Raw genomic sequence first — 7,416 nt, 5'->3', positions numbered from 1 at the left:
CTTCCACCTTGCAGTGATGGCCTCATAACTTAATTTTCATAGGAGGACATCTACCGTGACAAAACCACGTAAGAGGATGTGGCCGCGTACGATTTATACTCTATTTGGCACTTAAGAATTTGAGGTAAAATTCTCATCCCGGCCCTGTCCATCCGTCCCAAAATAGAGCCAGGGCATGCCAAGAAGGGCAGTTACCCATGGCCCGGGTGTGACGCCCCCGATTCAACCATACACTAATCATACACGCAAACGTGTATGATCAAGATCAGGGACTCACGGGAAGATATCACAACACAACTCTACAAATAAAATAAGTCATACAAGCATCATATTACAAGCCAGGGGCCTCGAAGGCTCGAATACAAGAGCTCGATCATAGACGAGTTAGCGGAAGCAACAATATCTGAGTACATACATAAGTTAAACAAGTTTGCCTTAAGAAGGCTAGCACAAACTGGGATACAGATCGAAAGAGGCGCATGCCTCCTGCCTGGGATCCTCCTAAACTACTCCTGGTCGTCGTCAGCGGGCTGCACGTAGTAGTAGGCACCTCCCGAGTAGTAGTAGTCGTCATCGACAGTGGCGTCTGGCTCCTGGGCTCCAACGTCTGGTCGCAGCAATCGGGTATAGAAAGGGGGAAAAGAGGGAGCACTACAAGAAACCTGTTAATCTGTGACGGATTTGTGGTGATGTTCCTATAAACTGTCATGAAAATCGTCACATATTAGCAAGCGGTGCATGGGCCTCAATACAGTACTGCCTTTATGACGGACATCGAGGGACCGTCATGAAAATTGTCATGGATCGACTAGCTAGGCCTAGCCTTTTACTTCTTGATCCATGATTGGACCGTCATGGATGGCTCCTGATGATGTGTCGTGCATGCCCTTTGTTTGACCCACATGTCAGTTGAAAGCAATCAACATGTAGAAAAAAAAAGAGCGAAACTGTGAAGGAGCGCGCGCGAAGGAAAATTTTAAGTCACGAGCGCGGGGAGTGAAATTGTAAGCCAGCCCATTTAACTACAGAGTCCACACCAGCCTAACCCTAGTTACCTTTCTCCCATCTCCCGTACCAACCATAGCCGCCGCCACTTCACCTTCCTCCTCTCGCCGCTCCATGTCGGCGCCGGCGCCGACAGCGCCGGACCTGAACCACACCGCGTCGAGCCTCTCCACATCTATCCCGCCCGGGACCCCTCCCCATTCCACGCCTCTCCCCATTCAGATCGGCCCCTCGAGTTATTGCATCCCAGTCATACCCCTCGATCTGAGGCGGCAGCGGTGGCGGGGGGACCAACTGCCGGATTTGGACGGCCCTGAGGTCGCTGGCGGCGTGCATTGATCCAGCTCCATCTGGCGGCGAGCTGAGGTGAGGTACAGTCGTACAGGAGGTGGCAACACAGCCACGGATGCAGAGTACATCGGCGACCTGTGGCTCGGTCCAATTGTCCGTCAGCCGCCCAGTCGTCGCTCCCCTCATCGTCGCGGTCGTCTTCTCCATCCGTGGTGCGCAGCCTCCTCTATGCGTCGCCGTTCACCTTCTCCAGCCGGAAAGACCCAGTACGTACCTCTGCACCAGTCCCGTACCCTACCGTTCCCCTCTGCTCGTCTCCGCTAATATAAGGTTTATTGGAGCTCTGCAGAGGAGTACAGAGTACCACCAGGACGAGCAAAACACTTGGGGCAGAATACCGGCCATGGATTGATCTAGCCGTACCTGTTAAAGGATGGCTGGAGGCCTCGTTGGCCATGTTGAACCAGTACAGAGAAAACATCTGGGCGTCTGCCTTGTTCGACATTAAAACGAACAGCAAGGGCAGGAGCACCACTGAGGGTTACTCGTTCGTTACTGATTGTTTGTGCTTTGTTCCTTCCTAGTCACATTGTGAAGCACATTCATTTTTTGTACTGCAAACAAAAAGTATTAGGCAAATCTCCGTTCTTGTTGCAGTTCAAGCATTGTTTTGTAGCTGTACACTTATAATTCAGAGTAATGGCCCGCAAGATTTATCCTATCAGCTTTTAGTATTAAGAAACTCATACCATTTTATATTTAACTGAAGAAAACCTCATATTTGCAGATTCTGTAGGTACATTTTACTGCAGTGTCCATTGTTTCTGCATGCACATAATGGTGATGGATCCCACACCGGTCAGTGCATCTAATGGTCTTTGTACAACTAAAAACATTTTTCACTTGGTGATGATATCTGCACTGCCCTTGCCTGCATAATTTGAATATCTCACATGGACTAGAAACATTTTTTTACTTGGTGATGATATCTGCACAGCCCTTTCCTGAACATGCCCTTTATGTTATTCATACACTTTACTCAAGCATCTATTTGCCCTTATGTTCTGCTAGGGCTCAATGTTTTCTGGAAGTAAGCTTGACTGAAAATACACGTAATTCAATGCTTGTTCTTCTAACTAAAAATTCAGTTCATGATTCTGGTCCTATACTTACTGAAATGATTACTATAGAGGTCAAAAAGCTTTCAAATTCAAGAATAAGGAGAGTATTTTCTGTTTTCTTTCCGCCAATTTCTTTTCATATAAATATGACATTTATTGTTTATAGTTAATGGGCTTGTTTTAGCTATGTAGTTTTCAACCTATATGATTTCTGGTTATTGGATAATAAACTTTCATGTAGCTCTCGACTGCCCACACATATGTAGCTGTACAATTTAATCTCTAGATACATCATACATGCAAATTATATCTCCCTGTCTCCTTCTATAGGTACCTAAAATACTTGACAAAGAAGCGAAATGACAAACAAGCCGCTTGAAGTTCCATGTGCTGTGTAAAATCTTTTTTTTTGTACAATGAATCAAAACTCTTAGTGCTCTAATTCCTGTGCAATGCTTTGTGCCAAAATCATATAATTTTCATAGCTTCTTGGTCAGTTCGTCTTTTATCTTCTTGGTCAGTTCGTCTTTTATCTTCCGTGACCACGAGATAATTTTCACGAATTAGTATCTTAATTGATTTTGGTCTGTGGCTACCTAATTCTAGAGATGGAATAGAATAGAATAGGTTGAGGGGATCGATCTGAAACTGAGTAGGCACATATTTCAGTGTAGGTTAGTCGGTGGTTTTGGAGCAAAATTGTACACCCCGAAAGAAATATCTACACACGGAAGAAAAAAATAAAATGGTATTTCGAAACATCTGAACGACATTTCAATGCAACGGGAGCACCATATCTGTAGAGTGCTAAAGCTGCACTTGTTGTTTTTCATTTCCTGCTATTCGATTTGCTATTAATCTTACTTTCTCAATGTACAGATGTGCTTCACAAATTTTAAAATATCTTGATGATTAACACTTTAACTTAAGGAGATATTTCCATAAGCAAGTTTAGTTTCTTCCTGTGCTGGGTTCTATTAGCTTATTCTGAATCTGAACATGACATGACGAACCACTGAGACGTGATCAGATCAATTTGTTTTGTGTGTGTATAACAAGTTCCTTTGATTGATTGGCATACATCTTAGGCACACATACTGGAACACGGCGGTCCAGCCAACCTCTGGCCTCCGCTTCTTCCTCCCCGATGGTGCTGTGGAACCAACGCTGGGTTCCGCTACCCCTGACCATGGCCTAACACGCACGGACTGAAGATAAGTTATTCTATTTCTTCCTTAAAGTGAGATCGTTTGCTTCTCTGATCCAGTTCTAGTAATTTGTATAAGGCCTTAGCTTGTTGTCAGGGAGGAACTTTCATCTCATTGCTAAAACTTGGGTAAACTGTGGGCATACAAAATACATCTTTGTTTTTGTTGCCTTACAAACATGGCTGTGAACAAACCGAATGTTGGCAAACAATTGTATATCCATTTTCACTTATTATGATATTTCTGAAAGTGAAAGGGACTAAGGATAGCACAGAGAGCAGAGAGCACACGGGTTATGTTGGAAAAATTGGTCGAAGTTACAATGCATTAGCTGGCATAAATATAGCACAACTAGCATGCCTAGATGCACACAACGTTGATGGTAAGATATGCTTGACAACTACCTAACAGGATCAGATTATTCATTTTGTAAATGTAAAAAAAATATTATTGTCTTCACAACGTCCACCACTGAATATCTCTATGTATTTCTAGACCTTGATTTGATATTAAAAAGACAATCCAATTTATCTTCTCGCTTATGTCCTGGAAGGTTTCAGGATCTGTATCTATATTCGTGATTGCTACTGCATGTGTTCTGACTCGGCTTGTACCTTCATTAAAATGAAGTAATACTTAAGCTATGTATGAGTCTGATTCGTGCAAGCCTTGTTCCTACTGCTGCCACCTTGTATAAATATATACTGGTTCGTGCAATACTTGCTCCTACTTCAAATTTTTAGTCTGAACGTACCTATATACACTTGCATCAGATTAAATTTGTAGTCTGATTCGTGAAGTAGGAGCAAGGGTTGTTCCTACTGCTGCCACCATGTATAAATATATACTGGTTAATTTCATTTAACTATTTTTTCTGTCACAAATAATAGTACTATGCTGGTCAAGTGGGCAGCGTATAGAATCGTCTTGCACAGAAGTAACACGGATAATATAATCAATGGGTTTATGATAGAAAATCATTTCTGTATATCTTGAATGAATATAAACGATGCATGATTATTTCAAGTTGCACTTTCCTATCTATTATCTCATTGTTTATCAAGTATTTTCATGTTTCATAGTCCACTACATTACAATGGGTTTATATGGCCTCAACTACTGCTGCTATAGTAGGAGTTCTGTGATGTGTGTTTCGTCACTTTGTCATTTGACACACTTTTTTTGGGTTAATTTTAAGCAACCTCATGTTTAATCTTGTTTTATAGTAGATACAATGTTATTCTCATTTGTAGGCACTACAAGATTTAAGAATTCTGGACATGTAATTCATTTTTATATTTGTTGCAATTTTCTTATTTCTACTATCTATCCATATGTGCAAATATCTAATATTCTTGTTAATATGCTAGGTAAGATTGGATACTGTGCTACTTGGTGCTGCCCATCACGGCATGATCGTTGCCATCAAGAACGTCGATGGCAAGAGCTTGAATAACAGCCTCGATAGTTTATATGTTCTGTTGATGTAAAATGGATTGTACTGGTTCATAACTCTGTTGTGTGATATATTTTGTCAATCTATGTTGTATGTCATCACTTTGTAGAGGATTTTTTAAACTGCTGTGTTGTAGATACATACAGATGGCTGTGTTAAACTTTGTAATGTTTCACACCTTGTAAATATTTTTTGTTGGGAAAATTTGGCATTAGGATTTGTGTAACGCCCTTTAAATTGGCCCTTAAAAACATAGTCAAATTCTGGCCAAAAGAAACGGGATAATGGGCTAAGCCAAATTTAAACCGCCCATTAAATTGTGCCTAAATTCATGACGAATTTCGTGACGGAAAATAGTATCCACGTAGGCAGCCACGTAATTCAAATTACTCAATTGAAAATCCTATGTGGCGTTAGTCCATGACAGATTGTTCCGTCACAAAGGTTTGGGCCTGGGTGGGCCGGGGGCAGATCCATGACAGCCAAGAACCGTCATGGTAGGTACGATATCAAATTATGACGCGATATACATGACGGATTTCAAATCCGTCAAGGATGGACACCCATGACAGTTTTTCACTAATTTGTGACGGACTAGATCCGTCATGTATTAACAGATTTCTTGTAGTGGAGCAAAGCAACCGTGAGTACTCATCCAAAGTACCCGCAAGCAAGGAGCTACACTACATATGTATGCATTGGTATCAAATGGAATAAGGGTATCATATGTGGACTGAACTGCAGAATGCCGGAATAAGAGGGGGATAGCTAGTCCTATCGAAGACTACGCTTCTGGTAACCTCCATCTTGCAGGAGAAGGAGAGAGTAGATGGTAAGTTCACCAAGTAACATCGCATAGCAATAATCCTAACCGATGATCCTCCCTTCATCGCCCTGTGAGAGAGCGATCACTGGTTGTATCTGACACTTGGAAAGGTGTGTTTTATTAAGTATCCGGTTCTAGTTGTCATAAGGTCAAGGTACAACTCCAAGTCGTCCTGTTACCGAAGATCACGGCTATTCGAATAGATAAACTTCCATGCAGGGGTGCACCACATAACCCAACACGCTCGATCCCATTTGGCCGGACACACTTTCCTGGGTCATGCCCGGCCTCGGAAGATCAACACGTCGCAGCCCTACCTAGGCACAACAGAGAGGTCAGCACGCCAGTCTAAATCCTATGTCGCAGGGGTCTGGGCCCATCGCCCATTGCACACCTGCACGTTGCGTACGCGGCCAGAGAGCAGACCTAGCAACCTCCATTACAAAGGAAGTTGCGTGACGCGGTCCAACCCGGTGCGCGCCACTCAGTCGCTGACGTCACGAAGGCTTCGGCTGATACCACGATGTCGAGTGCCCATAACTGTCCCCGCGTAGATGGTTAGTGCGTATAGGCCAGTAGCCAGACTCAGATCAAATACCAAGATCTCGTTAAGCGTGTTAAGTATCCGCAAACACCGACCAGGGCCAAGCCCACCTCTCTCCTAGGTGGTCTCAACCTGCCCTGTCGCTCCGCCTCAAAGTAACAGTCGGGGGCCGTCGGGAACTCAGGCCCACCACTACCTGGATGGAGCCACCTGCCCCTTCAGCCCCCATCTCTGAACAGTATCATAAATAATGTAACAGTATAAAGTATACAACATATGCCCGTGATCACCTCCCGAAGTGATCACGGCCCAGTAGTATAGCATGGTAGACGGACAAGAGTGTAGGTCCACTGATGGAACACTAGCATCCTACACTAAGCATTTAGGATTGCAGGTAAGATATCAACAGTTGTAACAACAATGACAGGCTATGCATCAGAATAGGATTAACGGAAAGCAGTAACATGCTACACTACTATAATGCAAGAAGTAGAGAGAAGAGTAGGCGATATCTGGTGATCAAAGGGGGGGCTTGCCTGGTTGCTCTTGCAAGAGAGAGGGGTCGTCAACTCCGTAGTCATACTGGGTAGCAGCGGCGTCGGTCTCGATGTCTAGCGAGAGAAGAGGGGGAAGAAACAATAAATATAATGCAAACAAATGCATGACGATGCATGACATGACAAAGCGTGATGCCAGGCGTGCCCTAACGCGGTACGAGGTGGTACCGGTGAAGGGGGAAAACATTCGAGAAAGTATTCCCGGTGTTTCACGTTTTCGGACAGATGAACCGGAGGGGGAAAGTTGCGTGTTCGGTATGCTAGGGATGCGTAGCGGACGAACGGGTTGCGTATCCGGATTCGTCTCGTCGTTCTGAGCAACTTTCATGTAGAAAGTATTTTCATCCGAGTTACGGATTAAAAGATATGATTTTCTAAAGATTTAAATTATTTTTTGATTTTAATTAG

The 7,416-nt window shown here is 43.6% G+C and overlaps 1 long non-coding RNA gene across 2 annotated transcripts; it reads left to right on the top strand.

Moving 5' to 3' along the window:
- The first annotated feature begins 1,015 nt into the window (after nt 1-1,015).
- On the top strand, nt 1,016-4,361 carry LOC125510906 (uncharacterized). 2 transcript variants are annotated; one of them, XR_007284804.2, is made up of 3 exons: nt 1,016-1,562; nt 1,646-2,154; nt 3,506-4,361. It is a non-coding gene; the product is annotated as an uncharacterized LOC125510906 (long non-coding RNA). The 2 variants fall into 2 exon arrangements; XR_007284803.2 differs by having other exon boundaries at nt 1,646-4,361.
- Nucleotides 4,362-7,416: the final 3,055 nt, after the last annotated feature.

This window comes from Triticum urartu, chromosome 5A, assembly GCF_056163025.1.
Source record: "Triticum urartu cultivar PI428250 chromosome 5A, HENAU_Tu73, whole genome shotgun sequence".
Taxonomy (NCBI): Eukaryota; Viridiplantae; Streptophyta; class Magnoliopsida; order Poales; family Poaceae; genus Triticum; species Triticum urartu.
This window is presented reverse-complemented; position numbering and strand designations above follow the sequence as displayed.